Below are 23,455 nucleotides of genomic sequence, written 5' to 3' on the forward strand. Positions count from 1 at the left end.
GGCTGGAGAAAGCAGAAAGGGGCTTGTCTGAGAGAAAGGACAGTCGTGGACGGGCCCTGACTTTGTGGGGCAGGCTCTGATGCTGCTGCCAAGATCCTGCTAACAGGGGGTCTGGGAGCACCCGGCTCGCTTGTTGGGGCCATCATCTCAGTCCTGGCATCTAGGTGCTGCCTTAAGAGGGCTAATAAATAAAGAATAATACTGATGGTTGAGTAGAGCTCCCCTCCCCACCCCAGCCCTGAAATCTGTGGGGTCACCCCATGACCTCGAGGATGAAACTTTCTCCCTTATCCCAACTTTTGATTCCCCCACCCCTTAAGGGACAAATCCCAGCCGCAGGCTTGTGCAAGTCCATAGGGCTGCAGCCTCATGCCTGCCTCCGGGCCGTCCCCACACCCTCATCCGCTTTTTCAGGCATTTGCGGACCACATCTTCTGTCTCCATTACTCTCTTGCCCTTCTACTTCCTGCCTGACCTTCTGAACAGCCTTCCACATGGCACGTCCAAAAGGCTAACAACGCATTAGGGACTATTAGGAAAGGGATAAGAAAAGGAGACAGGAAATATCGTATTGTCGCTATGTAAACCCATGGTTCGCCCACACGGTGCAGCCTGTGTCCAACCTTCATCACCTCATCTCAAAAAGGAACCGGAGGAGGTTCAGAGAAGGGCAAGAAAGATGATTATGGGTGTGAAGCGGCTTTCATAGGAGGACAGATTAGGGTTTGTTCATCTTCGAAAAGAGACGGCTAAGGGGGGGATACAACAGAGGTCCCTGAAATCAGGATCGGTGCGGAGAAGGGGAGTAGGGAATTGCTAGTTTCCCTTTCCCATGGCACTAAAACCAGGGGTCACCCAATGGGCAGCAGGTTTAATATAAACAGGAGGAGGTGCCTGTTTGTATTAAATGGGGCATAGGGGACAAAGCTGACTCCCAGGGGAGAGTACCCCCTACTGAGCCCCCCAAACGCTCCTGGCAGCACAGCCCCCTCACACTGAACAGGGCCATGGTGGCCAGGCGTGGGTGTGCGGGAAAAGTGCCCCGTACAGAGCCACCCTCAGCCCCTGCAACTCAAGACCTCTAGTGCTGCAGTGGGACAGTGGAGCCAGCACTGAGGTCCCACCCGCAACCTGCAAAGTAGCCTGTGCTGCAAGACATCCTAGCTCAGGCTACGGCCGCCCCTTCAGTCCTGCGGTCGCCGGTCTCAGCCATACATCGCTTACTATTTCCTTCCCCCCCGCGTCTCAGCAGGTAGCGCTAGTCAGAATCATGCGTCTGTGGTTCCTAGGACGGGGGACATTTCATCCCCACATGGCCCAAGGGGGAAGCTGCTGTTGCTTTTTATGAGAATGGAGACAGGGCTGGTGGCTGAGCGGAAAGAGGAACCTCAAACCACAGGTTATTGAAGCCGAAGCGGGGACCGAAAGTGTTCTCATTGTTCTGGGCGAGTGGCTGCCTTTTTGTTTATCTGTCTCCTTTGTCTCTCTTTCCCATCCCTGAGCTCCCATCTCTTCTCACTTCCGGCCTCTTTCCAGAATCACACAATGGGTTTCCCAATCTATTCGCCTCCTCTGTGCCCAGCTGGATCCCACTGACCAGGGCTCTCCCACCTTGAGGAGCAAAGGTTCAGACATGAGACGTGCTGTGAAATAAGTGATGTTTAGAGACAATCCTTTGCTGTTCTTTCTCTCCCTGCAAAATGTTAGTGACACAACTGAACATCGTCATCCCATCAATTGGACACACAGATCAGGTCACTTTCATTAAACCAAGAGCAGCTGCTGAGAATACCGAAAAAATCGCTCACTTCATCCAGCAAGCTCAGAGCTCAGAAGTTCCCGCTACAGCCCTATCGTTAGATGGAGAGAAAGCCTTTGATAGGGTTGAGTGGCCTAATCTATGGACTGTGATAAAAAGATCCCCAATCCCCCTCCGAAATCTCTTTGGCCATCTTTCCAAACTCTTTCACTTCCATGCCCCTTGCCTCCATTTCCCCACAGACGTGAATTGAACCCATCTCTAGAGCTGGGTGGGAAATTGTTCTCCCAGCCTGCAGAATGTTTTGAGATTTCAGATATTTTCCTTTGCCAAATAAGGATGAACCAGACGCCTTTCCAAATTATGCCTGGTGAGAATAGCCAGCAGTAACCCCACATAAGGCTGATGAGAGGGGGGAGAATTGTAACCCGGCAATCAATCCTAAAGGGAATTTCATCCGGAACGGCCCCAACTGATCCTTTTGGCAGAGGAGCTCTGGCTGCTAACACCCAGGCAGGGTAGCTCCATCGATACAAACAGATGCACAGCTCCTGAGGACATCTGGACCCTGGCTTCCACCCTGCACAAGAACCCCCATGAGTCTGAGGGTCCTTCAGCCACTTTGGGTCTTGGAAGAGGCTGTGACGAGGTAACCAGCCAGCCAGCAGCTTTCAGCCCACATGCCCTGCTTGTCAAGAAACTGGCCAGATGCAGGTACAACACCCCTGCTGGGACATGAAGGGGGGGGGTGAAAATTTGGGAGAATATTAAGAGGCTGTAATGGGAGCTGGGGAATTTGGGCATGTCAGAGTCTCCAGGGTGTGAGGGCAGTGAAACCTGAGAAGGGTGTTTAGATGAACAGTTTATAGCAGGATCTCGGCAGCAGCATCACAGCTAACCCCAGGAAGTGAGGTCCTGTCCACCGCTGTCCTTTCTCTCTGTCAAAGCGTCTTGGGGGCAGCTCAGGAGGGGAAATTTCTCAGCTCCAACGAAAGCCTCTTAACTAGGGGGGCTGTGCTGCAGGGATCGGAGCAGGGACTCAGTAGCGGGCACTCTGCCCTCCCTAGCAGTGCTCACCCCATCTCCAGTGCTGGCCCCATGGCCCTGCACAGCTGGAGAACGGGCTTAGAGATGGATCAGCGTCCCCCGTGCAGGGCTGGTCTCCCTGTGCCCAGCCAGGGTAATGGATGCACTGAGAAGCCGTTGCTAGGTAACCCCGCATCTCTAGGGTTTCTTTGCTGGTCCCCTTTGCCATTGTCAGCCCTGGCCGTGCAGAGCAGCTGGGAGCTGCAAGGCATGCTGGGAACCCCCAAACCCAGCCGTGGCCAACGCACAATGTGTGGTTTCCCGGCGGTGTGGCGAGGAGGCACCTGCATCCCTTCAGCAGCACTTCCTGTGGTTGTGATCAGAGGGGACCAGGCAGCTCACAGGAGATGGGGACTGGGGATGGACCATCCTAGCTTAGCCTGGACCCAGAGCAAAGAGCGAAACACCCGTCTCCCTGCGCTGGGTGAGTGACTCCCCGTGGACCCCTCCTTCTGTGTCTGCCTCATTCACGCCTTCCTTCGCTCTCCCCCTTTCCCTGCCTCCCTCCTCTTCAACCTCCCCACTCCTCCGTCTGTCTGTCCTTCATTCCTGCGTTCCCACTGCACCTTTGAGTTTCTTTCACCCTCTCTCTGCCCCTGCATCTCTCACACTCGGCCCCTCCAGGCTTCTTCTGGCTTTGTCTCATTCAGCCTTTTTCTGTCTTTGACCATCCTCCTTGTGCTTGGTCCGTGACCTCCTGCCATCCTCCGGCTGCGTCTTTCCCTTCCACTCCCTCCCTCTGCGTCTCTCCTCGTCTTCACGCCCTGTTCCCTCCCTTTCTCTTTCACTCTCGCTTCCTTGATTTCCGAAGCAGCCTCTCTTCACTCTCTCATTCACTGTTGTCTCATCCCCCCTTTTCCTCTCTTGCTCTTTCATCCTCTCGCCCACATTCATCTCTCAAGTGTCTCCATTCTGGATACCCGGGTTCCCGAGCAACCAGCAGCACCTGGGGCTGCGTCGTCACAATCCGTCCCTGCACCTTTGACTGCGCCATCGCAGGAGCTGCTTCCTCTCAGGAACGCGCAGACCTTGGGGAAGTGTCTCGCTCCATGGGCTGGGTGAGACAGCCACAGCTCAGTTGCTTTTTAGGTAGCTCGTTGAAGAAGCAGGTTCACCCAGCGGAAGCAACCTCTGTAACCCAGCATGGGCTTCGGCGTCCTCCTCCGTCTGCTGGGTGAGTGACTCTGGACTCCTCCGTCAGCCCCTGCCTCCTTCCCTCCGTCCCTGTGTGTGTCTCACCTTCTAGTTCCACTTTCAGCTCCATGGGGTCTCTTGTCCCCCCAGGCTCCATCTCTAGCCTGATGGGACTTCCTGCCTTTCCCTGCCACGCACGACCTGCGACCTGTGACTGGGGCATTTCTGTGCACAGAACAATAACCCCGAGGTTTGGGCCTTGGAAAATCGACTCTCAGTCACTAGGCGGCTGCTTTCCCAGGGCTTTGCTTCAGCATCTTGGGCTCCCGGCCTTTCCACTATGGTTATTTCTTTCCATCTCCTGTCTGTCTGTCTGTCTGTCTGTTTGTATCTCTGCTAAGGAAATAGTGGATGAGCCTCGTCCAGCTGCTCCCACGTACCCCTAAATGAATTCCCTGCTCCCCAGCCCCCTTCCCATCCTGCCCTCCCCAGAGCTCTCACTGCCTGTCTCTCCTCCTCTCTCCTTCAGTTTCCCTCCAGATCCTTCCCCGCCTGGTGTCACCTGCAGGTAAGGAGGGACCTGATTCGCATGCATGCCCCAGCTCTGCATCCGGGTGGGTCCCCTCCATGAAAGGGGGTTGCCCCATCGAGCAAACTTCAGTCGTGTGGCCCCAGGGTGGGGGAGAGGCTGGTTGACTCAGGGAAAGGCACAGAATGGGGCCTGGGGTCTTTCACCTCTAGGGGTGCTGGATCACTCAAGCCCCAGTGTAAAGGGACTGGCTGGCTCTGTGGGGTGGGGAATGGAACCAGACTAAGGGCAGTGGTTCCCATGTGGACTGTGTGCCTGGCTTCTTACTGTTGGGGTCCCAGGCACTGAGTGGGGGACCCTCCAATCCCCTCCTATTAGCGCCTCTCACTCTGTTTAGGCTCCATTCCACTCCCAGGTTTGGGCCCCACAGGGGGCCCCAGGAAAGGCTTCCAGAAGTGACTGGTGATTGCAGGGGGCTCAGTTGTCTTGGGTCCCCTGGGGCCTTAGATGGCATGGGTAATCTGGTAGGGCAGAGCCGCCTGCCCCCCATAAAACTAGGCCTCTTTAAGAGGCTGGAAATGGAGCATCCTGAAAACAGAGGGGCTCTTGGTCCTGACCTCAGCCCTGTGTTGTATAGGGCTGGCTGCAAGCCACGTGCGGGGAACATGAAGTCTCTCTCCCTGGATGCCATCTCCTCCCATCTCCCCACCCCCCACTCCCACTTCCCTCGTCTGTCTGGTCTCCGCAGCCACACGGAGCCAACCCAGCTGCAGCGGTCCTGGCACAGCCCATCATGGCCCGCCAGGAACCAGCGTCCCCTAGATTGGACACTGGCTGCTGCCCTCAGCCCCATGTATCGCAGGCTGGTGTGTTGGACCCAGGGATTCACCCAGAGCTCTGGGGTGTGTGGGACTCAGACAGGTGGTGTCAGTGGTCTTGTGTGGGAAGATCAGGGAGCAGCGAGGGGCAGAGATTGGGGGGCAGCACCTGGCTGGGGGAGCCTCACTTCTCCTGCATCTCCCTTCCATCCTCAGACACCCTGCCGGCCCCCACGGTTGTGCTAACCCCCAGCACCCCGTGTATTTCCCGGGGGAGAGTCTCACCTTCCAATGCTCGGCACCCCTCGGGGAGGCGGTGAGGCAGCTACCAGTTCTACAATCAGCGCGGGAAGCTGGTCTTCACGGTGAACTCCAAACCGGCCCATTGGCCGCGTCTGGTCATGACAACTGAGATGGGGGAGGCCGGAGCGTACAGCTGTGTATACTGGGCAGTGAGAGACGGGTGGCACTTATACTCTGCCCGTAGCCAGCCAGTCCGGATACCAGTGATGGGTAAGTCTCCTTTCACCTGCTGTCTAGTAGGGGATTCCCTGCTCCACCCCGTCAGGTGTGGGAACCCAGCCCTGCAGTGTGAGGAGGGTCACCTGCCTTCCCAGTTCTACCCCTAGAGTCTCCTGCCCTTGGTGGATGGCCCCGTCCCCCAGCTCTTCGTGCTGCTCCCCAAACAGACGAAATAACCCCCACGTAAATCACATTATTCCAGGCATGGAAAGAGAACCCAGGAGTCCTGGCTCCCAGCTCACAATGCTGTAACCACTAGACCCCACTTCCCTCCCAGAGCCCCTGGCTCCCAACATGTCGTGCTCTAACCACTAGCCCCCACTGTTCTCCCAGAGCTGGGGATACACTGGGAGCCAGGACTCCTGGGTTCTATCCCCCCCATGCTCTAATCACTAAGTCCTCCCTGACCTGTCACTGGCTCTGCCATTTCTACCATCACCGAATTCTACCAATTCATTCCTCCTTCCGCCCTTTCATTTCTACCCTCAGACCATCCCGCTGCCCCGTCCATCTCTGCGACTGCCAGTGGCCTCTGGGACGACCTTGTGACCATCCTGTGCTCACTCCCTGGGAGCGACACGTCTATCACCTTCCAGATGTTCAAGAACGGGCACATCATAAAGCTGGGAGTCACCTCCACCCCACAGGGGACCTGTCTCCAGCTCCGCACGTCCGATCCGGCCAGCGCAGGCTCCTACACCTGCAGCTACAAGACGGACATGGCTGGGAGGAAGGTGCAGTCGAGGCCCAGTTCTCCCATCTCGATCCACTTGCCAGGTGGTGAAGCATACTCAACTCTTGCTTCCCTTTGATATTTCTCCTGGGTCACAGGTGCCGTACGCTGCCACCATGGGCAGCTCTGGCCTCTCCACCAGGGGCTGCAGTGTGGCGAGGGCCGGGGGTTTCTGGGGGAGATCACTGAGAGTTTCCTGGATTATCTCACCAAGCGACATTTTCCCCATTGACAGACGTGATTTGTCTTTTCCAGAGCCCCCTGAAGCCCCGTCTCTCTCCCTGAACCCCTCGCTTACCGTGTACCTCCCAGGAGAGACTGTCACCCTCACGTGTTCAGTGCCCCCCGACACTCACACAGTGACAGGATTCCAGTTCTCCAGGGATGGAGGCAGGACAGTCTCATCTGGGAGCAGCAACATGCACACCCTGATTGTCACGGGTCTGGGGGACTCTGGAGTGTACACCTGTGCGTACTGGATCCAGCCGTCCCGATGGGGGGTCGGATCCCAGGAGAGCCAGCCGGTCTCCATCTTGGTCACAGGTGAGCAGTGTGCCAACTCCAACTCACCTGGGGTGTCTGGGTGCATTTGAAAGAGATCCCAAGGATACTGGGGACCCCGGACCCGACTGTGATGTGCCCTGCCTAGCGGATGAAACCCTGTGACCTCTTCCTCCCTGCCAAGTTTAGCTGTTGTTAGTTATAGTTGTTAATCACCAGCTAATTGCAAACATCATTATTCTCTTCTTTCTGTAATGTCTTGGTTCCCAGGGTGGATCTTTCTCTACTTTCTGGTAGTTTATTTGCGCTTTAGGGTCGTTGATAGATATTCTCCGGCCTTCAGGGCTAGGATGGGGCAGTTGGTGTCTTCACTCCCCTTTCTGTTGTCAGAGCAGTTTAGGTTGGCGTCTTTTTATGCCCTGCACATGCATTCTTCACTCACACACAGAGAATTCATCAAGATATTTTTAGGTTCAATAGTACAAGTTTCAGGAAAGAGCTCACTGCAAGAAACCAACAAGATGGAGTCCACTTACGCCACAATGAAAGGTCCTATACCATTATCATAACAGTAAAGGAAACATATCTACCTCTATCTCACTTATACAGTAAAACAAGGAGTCTGCATCTGATTTGTTTGCACAGCTCCTGGTGGTGGCTGCGTAATAAACTATTGGAAAATTTACTAAGTGTCGTAGTGGATTGTCCATCCCAGGCCGTTTGTGTCTTGATTTCATGTTTTTGTACCACTACTTTTGATCTTCTCTAGTTCAAACAGGGAAATGCTCCGGCCTGTGTTGCACAGGTCAGACTAGATGATCTCAATGATCTCTTCTGGCCTTCGAATCTATGAATATTTCTTCTGAGACTTTTCTTGAGCATTAAAGGTCTGTGAAGTGAAGAATGGTGTGGAGGAGGTGAATAGGGAAGGGTTATTTACCCCTTCGCGTACCACACAACTCCAGGGTTACCCAATGAAATTAAGAAGCAGCAGTTTTAACACAAGCACAAGGAAGCATTTCATCACACAACGCCCAGTCAACCTGTGGAACTGCTTGCGAGAGGATGTTGTGAAGGGCCCGAGTATAACTGGATTAAAAAAGGAACTAGAAAAGTTCACGAGGATGGTCCCAGTGCCCGTTATACAGTATAGATGCCTCTCCCTCTGCCCACCCTCTGCTGCCCCCAGTGCTCATTATACAGTATAGCCACCTCTTCCCCACAAAGGGCTGTGGTTCCCCTGCTGACCCCTCCCTTTTCCTGCCCCCCACAGATCGCCCTTCCCAGCCTGCACTGAGCGTGGATCCCCCATCCGGAGTGGTGAGCGAGGGGCTCCCCCTTCTCCTTACCTGCACAAGCTCCAGGGATGCCGGCGAGCGGAGGTTTCACTTCTACAAGGACGGAGCCGAGATTGTCCCCGGGGACGCTGGGTCTGAGATCAGCACCACAGAGCCCAGCACTGGTTCTAGGAATGTCTCTGTGCTCAGCATCCCGCGAGCCGGTCTGAACAGCAGCGGGGAAATCACCTGTGGGTACCAGGAGAACGTGTGGGGAAGGTGGGTCCCGTCGCCCAGAAGCCAGGCCGTGAACGTCACCGTGAACGTCATCGACACAGGTGAGACTTCTCTAATATCTAATTCAGCTCCATGGGTCACTCCCATTGGAGGAGAAGCGTCCCCAGGAGCTCTCATGGCAAAGGGAGGTTGGACGAGGGGACAGATGTCACATGGAGACAGAAAGCAAAGTGGGGATGAAAATCCCACTTCTCCCAGGCTCCTCCCATCAATAATACTTTGATGTGTTCAAGTATCTGAACCCCTCTCAGTGTTCTTAGTAGATTTAGCCCCTCAGCGCCCATTTCAGATTTGGGGAATGGAGCCAAGGAGAGGGTAAGTCCCACAGGGGAGCTGGGGTAGAGAAGGGAATTGAACTCCAAGACCCCAATGTCCAAGGGCAGCCTTATTACTACTGAACCCTCTTTGGAAGGAGAAGCAGGTTATTACAGATGGAACGTGCCATGGACAACACGGTGAAGTGTTGTCACAGCACATGTGTTGGAAGGGCCGATTCCTTTGTGGGGCAGAGACCTTTTCCCAGGGCTGTTGAGCTGTTCTCACGTCCCCTTTCCTCCCTTTTCTTGGTCTTTTCTTGGTCTCTTGTGTACACAGTGCCATACAACATCCATGTTATTCGTCTGCTGGGAATAGGTGGCATCTTGCTTCTGGCTGGAGGCCTGACTGCTGTTATCTGCTGCTGCAGGAGGAAGAAACGAGGTGTGTGAAAGGGGGGCAAGGGGTTTTGATCTCCCATCTGCACCTTCCATAGAGTCTAGTGAAAAAGTAGCCTGTAGTTATCAGGGTAAACAGTTTTAAAGCATTAACAACCACCAAGCACCCTACCATGGTGTGGGTAAAACATGCATGGTAAACCAATTGTAATGAGAAGGGAAGGTAAGAACCCTGATCCCTGGGCTAAATTTCGTCTCAGGTTGTTGGGGTTAGTTGTTGTGGTTATGGCTAAGCAATAGCACTAAAGTTTGATGTGAGCACAAAGATCATCAGTTGTGGTTAGGGTTAAAGAAGTGAGGGGTAAAATAATTTCAAACTTGCAGATACCTTCATGGCTCTGGCCTGGGGAAATATATATTTCAACTACTACAGAGTAAGTATTGAGTCTGTTTTTACCCAAAGCCCTGGCAGAAGCCACAGAATCACACATGTACTGAAATCCATGGGCACAAAGCTGCGTTTAAAGTCACCTTTCTCAAGGTCGCACGTTATAGCTAGGCATTTCCTCACCGTCTCTCACTGCTTCAGCTCCGTTCTCGTCTGGTTCTGTTTCAGGTGAAAAGCTTCAGGAAAGCACCAAGGGATCTGAGGGCAGAGAATGCACCAGAGACCTGGATCCCGGTCATGATAATAAGGGACCAAAATCCACAAATGCTGGAGCAGAGCAGAGGGAACAGGTAACATGAATCGATTTAGAGGCTAAGCTTCAAAACCCAGCACAGTCCAACTGCGTTGTAACTGTATGGCCTGACTCTTCTGCTCAGTCCTGAGATGCAGCCACTTCTCTGGGATGGCACAGCCAGATAGCAGCTGCCAAGGGATGCTGCATACTTCACTCAGGAGGAAGGGCTGGAAATTGGTCATCCCTTTCCCCGTCACCCCAAACCTCCAGTGAATCACAGAAATGTAGGGCTGGAGGGACCTGAAGAAGTCCATGTAGTCTAGCCCTCTGTGCTGAGGTAGGCTTATTTAAACCTGGACCAACCCTACAGGTGTTTTGTCCAACTGCTCTTAAAAACCTCCAATGATGGAGATGTCACAATCCCCCTAGGTCACCTGTTCCAGAGCTCAACCATCTTAGAGATTCGGAAAAGCTTTCTAAGTGTAATTTAAATCTCTCTTGCCACAGCTTAAGCCCATTAAGTCTTCTCCTACCTTCAGTGGACATGGGGAACAATCCATCACTGTTCTATTTATAACATCATCTTAGAAGATGGTTATCATTCCTCCCATCTGCCTTTTCATGTCTAGACCAGACATGTCCTGTTCTTTCACCCTCTCCAGTGTGTTTACATCTTTCGTAAAGTCAGTCACCAGAAACTGAGAACAGCACGCCAGCTGAGTCCTCACCCATGCCCAGGGGAGTGGGACAATTGCCTGCCGTATCTTACTTACAAAACCACAGAACGATGCTCTCTGATTTTTACAGCATCATCATGCTGTTGACTCACATGCCCTCTGTGCTCAACTAGAACCCCTTTTCTGCAGTGCTGCTGCCATGCCACTTATACCCCATTTTGTGCTGGTGCCTCCAATTTTCCCTTATGACGTGGAGCACTTTGCACTTCACTGAGTTTTATTCTATTGATTTCAGGGCCGTTTTCCTATGTGAAAGATCACTTTGAGCCTCTCCTACAATGTCCTTGAAACATCTGATTTTATAGGCATACCCTCCATTCCTTCATCCAAGTAATTAGTGTCTGTGCACCCCTCCCCCTCACCATTTCTCTTTGCTCCCCCACCAGGGCTCAGAAGTCACTTATGCGCTGATAGCATTCTCCGCCTGGGAGGTCCACACAACCCAGTCGAAAAGCAAAGCCCAGCCTGCTGAAGATGAGCATGTGCTGTATAGTGAAGTGGTGACAAAGCAGACTCAGAAGGCAGATAAATAAGGGGGAAATGCTCTCTAAGTCACTCTGCATGTTCTCCCACTGCCCTCCAGGCATCTGTATCTTTTATACCCCAAGAGCATATGGAAATAGGTCATGAAGGTGGTTGATAAACAAGCTAGCCCTGGAGAAAGGAATGGGGCTATGCGTGTCTGCATGGATCAAGTTCACTGGCAGATAAGAAAAACAGCATGGCTTCTCTGACACTGGCAGGTCTGATGGCCTAGGTTGCTGGTATTATCTAACAATTAACAATGTCATAGGCAGGTCACCTGTGTGTTAATTTTGTTCAAAATTGATATTAGTCGATAAGAATGTCTTCTGGGTTTAGACTTTATGAAATACTTGTATACGGCTGCCTCCGTTAATCCCACGGATCATGTCTATACTCCACGGTATAAGGTGATAGATAAGTGTTTGTTCTGACACTGAATGCCCACAGCCTGGAGGGAAGCATGACCAAGTGTGAAATATGAGTATGCCCAACAGAAAAAAAGCCCCACAGGCACCAGGCAAGCCATTGGGGAACAGCAGAGGACAAAATCACTTGGTTCTTTGCGTCCCATGAAGAGGAGATGCATCCCAACTTCTTAAACCCTGGGGGAAGGGGATCAAAATCCCCAAGAAGAAGAACGTTCCTCTCTTTGGCTGTCTGAACATTGAAGGTCCAGAGACTCTGAACTGAATTCAGAGATTCCCCCAGGGCTGCCTCCTAGGTCTGCCCTGAAAGACACTTTGAATTGACGGAGCACTACAGCTCTGTCCCTCTTTGGATGTAGATGGTAACTCGCTGGTGTGGATATATTTGCTTGCTTTAAGCTGTGGATAACACTTTGATTCCTTTCTCCTAGTTAATAAACGTTTAGCTCCTTTATTCCAGGGTTGGCTGCAGGTGTTGTCTTTAGTGTAGGATCTACGGTACCAGTTGATCTGGGGTAAGTCTCTTGGGACTGGACACAACCAAAATGTGGTGTGATTTTTGGTGTGTGAGACCATTCTCACTAAGCCCAGCTGTCAGGGTGGCAAGATAGACTGGAGAGCCTAAGGGGACCGTGTGTGACTGAATGGTAAGGCTGTTCTAGTGATCCAGGACCACAGCTGTACATTTGCAATTAAGGTAACGGGACCGAGCCAATCGAGAAAACAAGTGGATCTGAGGATTGCGGAGGGCATGAACCCTGGAGAACAAAGCAGGAGAAGGGGGACTTTGTCTGGGTTTACTCCCCAAAAGATACATTTCAATGTTAACCTGTGGAACTCTTGCACCATGAGCTTCCCCATACCAGTGCCCAGACAGGACTGCAGTGCTGTGACCTTCTCTGCAGCAGTGCCCAGCCAATACTCTCAACCCTTCTACTCTAATCCACTTGATCCTACTTCTCTCCCTGGGTGCTTTTTATGTTCTTCTGCCGTAGCTTTCTGTCTGGATGTCCCCACCCAGCAGGCAAGCCGACATTGAGTGTCTGCGATCAACATGCTGTTATAGCAGCACTGACTCCAGTAGCCTGCCTGGTACACGAGGGGCATTGTCCGGTCTGCATCATCCTTAGTTACTACTAGCCAAGGGATACCAGCAACCTCTGGCCTTAATTTCCCCCCGACCATCCACCCTGAAATATCCAGCCCTCCCCTGGCATCTCCGGAGAAATAATTGTTCGCTTCCTGCTTTAAAGAGACAATCCCCAGCTGCTCAGCACATTAGCAGGAGTTACCAATGACTAGAATTCAAACCCAGCACTGGGTTGGTTTAGATTAAAATAAAACAAGTTTATTAATAAACAGCCATGGGTTAAGTGATGCCGGGTTAAACCAAACCACGCTAGAGATGGGTACAAGAAAATCACGGTGGAAACTGGCAGCTGAAAGGCTAAAACCCAATGAAACAAGGCACTGATTTCAGTCAAGATGCTTCTCACCAATTTGGCTTGGTCCAGTCTGGGCGAGTAGGTCTCAGTCAGGATCTTCCACTGTGGTTCCCCTTGTCATCTTAGGATAACCCTCTCTCTATCGTCCTGGAGAGCCTATCTTTTGAAGTTCATTGGCTGTAGTTCAAGAAGCATGAAGATCTGCTGGGGGTGCCATAGTTGAGTCATCACCACCTCTCTTTGGTGGATCGATGGCTTTGTTTACTTCTTATGAACATTGCAATTCCCTTGTCAGTGATCACCATGCTTCATTTGTATTCCAGACTTGGGCAGATCTGCTTCTCCCTTGTTCAATTACAGATTTTAAAGAGACTAGTGGAGCGTGGCCATAACTCCACCTGCGGCGTTCTCACATAGTTTCCACGGTGCTGTTATTGATCTTCACAAAGCACAGTTTGTACACACATCATTGCAGTAGCATGTGGGGTGGGAATGCAGAGGTGCCTGAATTCACACTGGGCAAGCAAACGCCATGCATGAGCACTGTGCAGCTGCAGCCATACCCCACCTCAGACATGGCTGCATTTCGGTAGGTTACTGAAGCGTTCATGGTGCTAAAATCCTTTTATATGGTGTGGATGTTTGTCAGATCTCATTCATGGACCTTCCACCAGAACCTCCCTGGCCAGACTGAAATTCCAGTGCAGAGACTGCACCCAAAACGTGTCACCTCATGGAGAGAAACTTAGGCAAGAAACACACCAGTCACCTGGGTCTAGAAGCAGCAGTGGGTGATGAGGAAGATGAGGCCATTGATGAGGAAGAAGGAGCCACCCACTGCCAGCTCCCGGACCCAGACATACCTGTGACCTGCAGAGAGAGGAGAATCATGCGTGGAACCGGCAGGTGAACATCACCGCTAAGTGTGATGCTCATGATATCCATGTGTCTGGGCCTTTAGGGCTTGTGACGAACTCCTCTGCATCTCAGGAGCCACGAAACTGACATATGAAACCTACCCACAGCCCTTCTCTCTTAGACTGGTAGACACCGGCCCCTGAATCTTTCTCTCCGTGTGTCTGTCCCCCTCCTGTCTTCCTGTCCTCTGACACCCCTGTGACCTGCACTGTCTGAGCTTGGCCATCAAGGAGAGATGTTGTCTCTGGCATGTTCCATCTGCAATAGCCTGTTTCTCCTTCCAAAGAGGGGAAGGATGGTCCAATAGTTATGGGACTGGGCTTGGACATGAGTTATAGGGGTTCAATGTCCACCTCTAAAACAGATCACCAGTGGGACTTATCCTCTCCTTGCCCCTGTTCCCCATCTCTGAAATAGGGACCGAGGGGCGTAATCCATTAACAACATTGTGAGGTGTTTGGATACTTAGCCATTGAAGTATCATAGATAGAAAGGCTCTGGGGGGAGAAGAGGGATTTTCATCTCCACTTTGTTTTCTGTCTCTATGTGACAAGTGTCTCCTCGTCCGACCTCCCTTTTCTTCTCCAATGCAAGTGACGCATGGAGCTGATTTAAGAAATGAAGGAAATCTCACCTGTGTTGATGCTGCTCACGGTGATGTTCACAGCCCGGCTGCCAAGGGACAGGACCCACCTCCCGCTCACATTCTTCTTGTAACTGCAGGTGTATTCCCCGGTGTTGTTGGGACCGGCTTGCAGGATGCTTAGCACAGAGGTGTTCACAGAGCTGACGCCGGGATCTGCGCTGCTGATCTGAAACCCCGAATATCCAGGGACAATCTTGACTCCGTCCTTGTAGAAATGAAACCTCTGCTCGCCGGCATCTCCAGGGGCCGCGCAGGTGATGTTCAGGGGGAGTCCTTCGTTCATCTCTCCGGACAGGGGATCCATGCTCAGTGCCGGCCGGGGAGGGACTTCTGTGGGGGGGCAGGGAAAAGAAAGGGTCAGCAGGGGACCCACAGCGCTGTGGGGGGGGGGGGGAATAGGGCAGCTCTATTGTATAATGGGCACTGGGGGCAGCAGAGGGTGGGGTGAGGAATGGTGTCTTAGTGTATAAAATGCCCGCAGGCAGCAGGGCTTGGGGGCAGGCCTACGTGTGTGCACACGTGGGTTCTGCAGGAAGTGCACCGTGTATCTAGGGCTGGATTTTGTTTCTAGGGCAGCCTCACTTTTCAAGGTAATGGTCGCCAGACGGCTCCTGACGGACGGGATCCACCGGCCTTCCATCTTCTCTTCGTACCCGCAGCTGAATTTCCCGGTGCTGTTGGTATCCACCCGCGGGAAGCTGAGCACAGAGACCTTCATAGGGTCAGTCCCAGGTGCCCCGGCCTTGATCTCATACCCCGCATCCCCACGGACGAGCTCTTCTCCGTCCTGGTAGAAATGAAACCGCCGCTCAGTGGCGTCCCCGGGGGCTGTGCAGGTGATGTGCAGGGGGTGACCTTCGCTCACCGCTCCAGATGTGGGATTCATGCTCAGCTCCGGCTGGAGAGGGGGATCTGAGAGGAGGCAATAAAGGTAGGGGGTCAGCCGGGGCAGAGCAGTGAGGAAAATGGTGATGGGGGTAGACATGTGGGATTACCACATTGTTGGCTGTTGGGTAGCCAGGATGGTGGCTGGTTGGCGGCCATGTTTTCGGTTGAGTAGCAATGGACGATTAGGATATTCTTGGCCTTCGTGGCTGTTTTAGTCATTGAGCTGCATGTGAGCCAACCACGGGGGCAGGTGGGCGGCCATGTTTATTTTGTCGAGTGCGAGCAGCCGTTTTCGATGGGCGTGTTAGAGCGCTATGGAGCAGCCGCGGATGGCGGCCACCGAGTTGCCAGCCAGAGAGCCGTCTTCGATGGCCAGGTTGGTGCCCGTCAGAAAGTCAGAGCGGGTGGCCATGATTTGGGAGTTGAATGGCTGGGAAATAACCCACGGTGGATAAACCATGGCAGAGATTATGGGATCCCGAGGAAAAATAGGGGAGGAAGGCCCACCTGCAGAGCTGCACCACTTTGACAGTCATTGACCCTCAAAAGATAACTCTGTGCATGTGTTTAAAAGCATTCACAGCAGTAATTGGAGTGGTGGGAGCCCCCAGTGGAGAAAGGGGTATCTTGATATCAAAATAGCTACATTTGTTTATATTGAGATTATCTATCTACCTATCTATCTATCCCCATACACACCCACTACCTATCGATCAATCGGATCTATCGATAGATAGATAGAAAATGGGTGTGTCTAGGGACAGACAGACAGACAGACCGATAGATATTTCTATCTCACCTTTGACTTTGATGGTGACTTCGTTGCTCTTCATGGAATGGAGGAATTTTGGAGACTTGCCAGTGTAATAGGCGCAAGTGTACGACCCCGCGTCCCGTGGCGCCGTGATGTTGAGGATGTAGGTGTAGTTCCAGCCAGAGGAGGTGGGGGCTGTAACAGCCCAGCCCATGTTGCTGTAGTACTGGAATATTGACACCGGATTGCTGCCAGGTGGGGCAGAGCAAATCAGGCTCACGGTGTCTCCCAGCAGGTATTTGGTTTTCCAGGGACGCACGGAGAAGGTTGGGGCGGGGTTTATCGCTGGGGAACCAAAGCTGTGTTAACACAGACTCACCCACAACACAGCCCCGGCAGGAAACAGAACCTCACATTTGCCCTGCATCCAACCACCCGACACGGGAAGGATCAGATGGAGGCTGAGATCTCGCAGCCCTTTCTTTAGGAGTTTGGCTGCTGGAGTCATGTGATTAAAGCGGACTCTCAGCCTCCGTTAAAAAGTGTCATCTTCTAGCCCTTGTGGCCAAAGAGGAAATCTCAAGAGGGTGACCTGCCTGTGACTGACGCAGCGATGCTGCCGGAGTCTGCAGAGAGCCTGAACCCATTGCTCGGAGAGAGGACAGCATCCTGGCATGTGACAAGGCCGGGGTGAACACTGCACAATCTCCTTCCCTTGGGAAGTTGGGGGGGGGCATCCCCACCTTGGCTGCCCCGTGGCAGGATGGGAGGGGGGGCTAAAGGAGAAAGAGGAATTGCTGCAGATGTGGGGCCAGGCTCTTTTCCAGTGTGAGCAGCAGAGTTGAGAACATGCAGTTGCACGCCACTAGGGAAAAGGGCTGGCTCTGCAGTTCCTGGAATTTAGCACATTAACCTCAGGCGTGAGTTTCTTCCTGCCCACCCTCCACCAGCCTATGTATTCCCTCTCCCTTTTAGGGGAGAGATGGGCACTTGTCCTCCATGGCCCAGGACCTGGGCCTCTCTTCTGAGACCTGGGCTGAGCCCCACCCAACTCGTCACACCCCCTCAGGGGAATGAACAGGAGCTGGCTGGGATGAAGGAGCAGCGAGGGAGTCGGAGGACTCTGGACGCACATACCCCCCCCGCAACCTGAACTTCCACATCCCGCAGCTCAAATATGGGGGGGAGGGGAGGGATACCTCATCTCCCTGCCACCCCCAGCTCTTCAGCCAGTCCCACCCCCAGCAGCGGCATCTCAGCCAGGACAGGAGTCGGCTTTACCTGCAGGGGACACCAGCCAGGGAAGGAGCTGGAGCGAGGCTGGAAGAGAAAGGAGAGGTGATGAGACCTTTATGTACACGGGGGAGAGTGAACTGGGGGAAATGGGGGTTGGGTATCAGGAGAAAGAAAGGAAGAAAGAAAGCAAGCAGGGGCCTGACTTACCCAGCAGCAGCAGAAGGAGAGGTCGCTCCATGCTGAGATGGTCCCTGGGGGCCTGGGAGCTGGGTTCTCCCTGCAGCCGCCAGACCAGTCTCTGTCCAGAAGCGGACTGACCCTGCTTTGCCCATCCCATGAGCTGTACAATCCCATGACTGGATGCGTTGCTCATCCCGGGGGCGCTGCTTCCCCACCCCCTGCATTGCATAAACTGGAGGAAGTCACGGGCTGCCACTGAGAACGGAGGAAATGCTGCAGCAACCACAGATCTGGGACTCTTCACTTCAACAGCCGAATGAGTCACCTCCGTGGCCACAAAGGCCGCCGGCCCCTGCTCTGTGGACCATCCACCTGCCTTCTCCTGCTGCCCCCCGCCCGGTTCTGCACTTGTCTTTCCCCCTCCGTGGCCCACCCAGGGCTCCCACGTTCCTCAGCCATCACCTCTCTTGGGGCGAGACACACGGCTCCCTCCCACCTGTCCGGGGGTTTTCCCAGCCGCACCGTTTCCTGCCTTCACTAGGAGATCTCCGGCGAGTTGCTCGGTTGACACCTGTTCCCCTCGGAACCTCTAAAGAACGGCATTTCTTGTGGTTTCAAGGGAGCGCACAAGCCCATTCTGTCCTGAGGGGGAAGCACTACGGGGAAACCTATTAAAGCAATAAAAGACGCTCCATGGCTGCTAATAAGATCACCGGAGGTCAACCCATCCTTCCAGCAGTGGACTGGAGCTGCCTGCTGGTACCTGGGGCAATTCAAACCCAGCCCTGAGTTTGTTGCAAACCAGGCTGTTTACCCACAGTCCTTTCTTCCTGTGTTCATCTCAGGAGAATCCAGTCTGAACCAATATTCGGGAGCATCTGGACATGCTGCAACACACTGTTCTTTATCCCCGAGGGATCTGTGGTTACACCTACCACCCTGGGGTCACGCACCATCCCTGACCCACAATGATACATCAGTCACCGTAATGCAGGCCGATCTCCCAGAGAGAGAGCAGGAAATTGCTCCCCACCCCTCCATTTCTGCGGCGCTCTGGCCCCTTACCAGGATCAATGGGTTTTTAATCACCTCTGCACCTTGGCGAGATACGGGAGGGCCATCATCCCCAACAGGAGCTGGAAAATTTGCAGGTGACTGAGGGAGCTTCCACCAGGCTCTCCGGTGACCAGAAAACAGTGGGAGACGGGAGTATTCACTGTTTCCCTGGGGCGTTTGTTCCCACGGCTAATCACCCAAAGCAGGGCTTTCGTTCTGATGTGTACATCCAGCCATTGGGTCTTTCTCCAGTGGGCTAAAGAGCCCTTTAATAGCCAGGATGTTCTCTCCTTGTTCGCCGTTATCAGTCACCTTTCTATTGCATTGACGTAAGCAAGGTCTGAGTGGCTGAAGGGGGGTCACTGTATTTGCACGGGCACTGTATATTGCATGAATATAACAAGGTGCTCAGCATGATTGCATAGTATCGGCAGAAACACACCTAGGTGCTCAGATGGGAACCGGTCAGCTTGGCTGGGGCTGGGCTGGGCTGTAAATCACTGTAGCGTTAATGGCAGGGGTAGGAAATGTCATAAGCCCTCCCCAGGAGCTTTGCAAACAAATCAGATGTAGATTCCTTGTTCTGTTGCATAGGTCAGACAGAGGTAGAGAGAAATGTTTCCTTTACCATTATGATAATGGTATAGCGCTGGTTAGCGTGGCATTAGTGGACTCCCTCTTGTTAGTTTCTTGCAGCAATCGGTAGGGGGTGCTGTGGCTGACTCACCTGTGCGCTGCATGGCGCTTGGGGTGATGTGCTGAGCTTGTCACTAGGGGGCGCTGTGCTGCATGGATTGGGCCAGGAGGGCTCAGTAGGGCGCGCTCTCTGAAACGATTGGGCAGCTGTTGCACACCCGACACGCCCCACCCCAGAAGTGGCTGCATGTCAGCCAACGGCTGAAGAGCGTCCCACGGGAACAGAGTTGGCTGAGGGGCCTTTTGGGCGTGGGGACGAATCCCCGAGCAGTCAGGGATGCCTGTCCCGGCAGGAGCCAGTTACGTTCACGTTTCATCAGGAAGTAGGGAATGAGGAAGATAAGGCTGCTGAGGGCGAAGAATAAACCGCACCCGTCCAACTCCTGGGTCTAGCCAACCGCGGGGGCTGTGGAGAGAGGAAACTGACCGAGATGGATAAACAACGCACTACTCAGCCCGTGTGTGTGTGTGTGTGTGTGTGTGTGTAGGGGATCATTCTTCCCCGCAGTTGCAGGGAAAGACAGAAATGGAAGAGCCTTGGGGCCCCTTGAATGCAATACTACAAAACAACAACACAATACAGAACAACAACAACAACACAATGTCATTGTTGCTTTGCAGGCACGGCTGCAAAATATCCCCAGCGTAATTGCACTGTGCTTCCAGTTTTGTTGCAGTTTTCAAACTTTCTCCTTCTCATTTTCCTTTCCTGCAGTTTTCAATTCTCTCTCTACCTTTTCGCCTTTCTTGTTCACTGTGCGAGAATCTGCCTTCTCCGGTGAATTATTTCAAAGGGGCCCAGCCACCTTTTACTAACCTTTATAGAAAATGTGTACTAAAAACAGCTTTCTTCCGAAAACCTTCCAAGCTGAACATGTGAAAAAGCTCACACGAGCTGTGCTAATTCACCCCCGGAAAGAAAAATGGAAACAGTTAATGCAAAAATTTACACATCCATAAATGAGACAGGAAGGCAGGGCACAAAGCAAAAAGGGGGCATGGAAACCTGTCAGAATTTATCTGCTGAGTAAAGGTGCAGCGGTTAAACTCCCATCTCTCTCCCCAGGGATATTACAGACAATGAATTGCTCACCCCTCACGCTGATGGTGACTGACTAGTTCCTCCTGGCTTGGACTTTCCATCCAGACAGTCGTACCCAGGACAAACAGCTGTATAACCCCGATACCACCGGCCCTGTGATGTTCAGGTTGCAGAGGGGGGGCAATTAACCGTGATCCCCGAGGCTACTTAGGCACCTGAAAAATTCTAGTTATTTTGCAGATAATAACTCAGAAATCAGCAGACAGATGCACTGGCTTTAATTTCTATCTAAAGAAAAAAAATTAAATAGGTGTTAGACCCACTGACCTCTAACGCTACCACGCGCTGAGATTGTGTATCAAATCACTTACGGGACACAGGGTGGGGTTAACATGTTAATGGATGTGCTTACTTGGTTACAAACGCTTGAGTACAGCCACTGAGTACAAAAATCGAGGTTACTTTCTGTATCATCCTAGGCTCCTTAATTTTTGCAGTTCACCAAGCTTGAAATAGGTCATTCAATTCCGGGAAGCATCCTACCAGCGCAAGGCCCCATGAGTTTATACTGCCCCTGCCTGGAATTATAGGGGTTGTTATCACTGGGAGAAGAAACCAGGAGTCCTGGCTCCCTGCCCCTCTGCTCTAACCACCAGACCTCACTCCCTTCCCAGAGTTGTCAATAGAAGCCAGGAGTACTCACAGTCCAAGCGTTCCCCCCCGCTGTAACCACTAGACCCCACTCTCCTCCCACAGCCAGGATAGAACACAGCAGTCCTGCTTCCCAGCCCCCCACTCTAACAACTAGCCCCGCACTGTGACATAACGGGCCACACTCTTGGTCTCACCAGCCGTGGTTATACTGCAGGGTCACCCGAAACACCCCCCCCCCCATCCCGGATTTTCCCCCAGAAATGTAGCAGCACTCTGTCTGCTAACACCCAGGCAGGGTAGCTGCGTCGATACAAACAGATGCACAGCTCCCGAGGACATCCGGACCCTGGCTCCCACCCTGCACAAGAACCCCCATGACTCTGAGGGTCCTTCAGCCACTTTGGGGTCTTGGAAGAGGCTGTGATGAGGTAACCAGCCAGCCAGCAGCTTTTCAGCCCATGTGCCCTGCTTGTCAAAAAACTGGCCAGATGCAGGTACAACACCCCTGCTGGGACATGAAGGGGGGTGGGTGAAAATTTGGGAGAATATTAAGAGGCTCTCATGGGAGCTGGGGAATTTGGGGCATGTCAGAGTCTCCCAGGGTGTGAGGGCAGTGAACCCTGAGAGGGGTGTTTAGATGAGCAGCTTATAGCAGGATCTCGGCAGCAGCATCAGAGCTAACCCCAGGAAGCGAGGGCCTGTCCAGCGCTGTCCTTTCTCTCTGTTGAAGTGTCTTGGGGGCAGCTCAGGAGGGGAAATTTCCCAGCTCCAACGAAACTCTCTTAACTAGGGGGTGCTGCGCTGCAGGGATTGGAGCAGGGACTCAGTAGCGGGCACTTTGCCCTCCCTAGCAGTGCTCACCCCATCTCCAGTGCTGGCCCCATGGCCCTGCACAGCTGGAGAACGGGCTTAGAGATGGAGCAGCGTCCCCCGTGCAGGGCTGGTCTCCCTGTGCCCGGCCAGGGTAACGGATGCACTGAGGAGCCTTTGTTAGGTAACCCCGCATCTCTAGGGTTTCTTTGCTGGTCCCCTTTGCCATTGTCAGCCCTGACCGTGCAGAGCAGCTGGGAGCTGCAAGGCATGCTGGGAGTCCCCTGGTCTGGCCGTGACCAGCCCACAGCGTGTGGTTTCTCAGCGGTGGGGCAGGGAGGCACCAGCATCCCTTCAGCAGCACTTCCTATGGTTGTTATCAGAGGGGACCAGGCAGCTCACAGGAGACGGGGACTGGGGATGGATCTTCCTGACTAAGCCTGGACCCAGAGCACAGAGCTAAAAGTCCGTCTCCTGCACCCCTCCTTCTGTGTCTGCCTCATTCACACCTTCCTTCGCTCTCCCCCTTTCCCTGCCTCCTCTTCATCCTCCCCACTCCTCCATCTCTGTCTCCTTCATTCCCACATTCCCACTGCACCTTTGAGTTTCATCCACTCTCTCTCTGCCCCTCCATCTCTCACACTCGGCCCCTTCAGGCTTCTTCTGGCTTTGTCTCATTCAGCCTCTTTCTGTCTTTGACCATCCTCCTTGTGCTTGGTCAGTGACCTCCTGCCATCCTCCGGCTGTGTCTTTCCCTTCTACTCCCTCCTGCTGCGTCTCTCCTTGTCTTCACGCCCTGTTCCCTCCCTTTCTCTCTCACTCTCGCTTTCTCGATTTCCGAAGCAGCCTCTCTTCACTCTCCCGTTTGCTGTTGTCTCGTTCCCCCTTTTCCTCTCTTGCTCTTTCATCCTCTCCCCCACATTCATCTCTCAGGTGTCTCCATCCCAGATACCCGGGTTCCCGAGCGACCAGCAGGACCTGGGGCTGCGTCGTCACAACCCGTCCCTGCACCTGTGGCTGCCCCATCGCTCAGTTGCTTTTTAGGTAGCTCATTGAAGAGGCAGGTTCACGGAGGAGAAGCAACCTCTTTAACCGAGGATGGGCCTCGGCGTCCTCCTCCATCTGCTGGGTGAGTTACTCTGTATTCCTCTGTCAGCTCCTGCCTCCTTCCCTCCATCCCTGTGTGCATCTCTTCTTCTCATCCCACCTCCAGCTCCACGGGGCCTCTTGTCCCCCAGGCTCCATCTCTAGCCTGACGGGGCTTCCTGCCTTTTCTTGCCACGCGCGACCTGCTACTGGGGCATTTCTGTGCACAGAACAATAACCCCGAGGTTCCAGCCTCTGAAAATAGACTCTCAGTCACCAGGCGGCTGCTTTCCCAGGGCTTTCCTTGAGTAGCTTGAGCTCCCGGCCTTTCCAATACAGTTGTTTCCTTCCATCTCCTGTCTATC

The sequence above is a fragment of the Emydura macquarii genome, unplaced genomic scaffold, assembly GCF_026122565.2.
Source record: "Emydura macquarii macquarii isolate MOO-44397 ecotype Brisbane River unplaced genomic scaffold, CSIRO-AGI_Emac_v2 contig_3322, whole genome shotgun sequence".
Taxonomy (NCBI): Eukaryota; Metazoa; Chordata; order Testudines; family Chelidae; genus Emydura; species Emydura macquarii.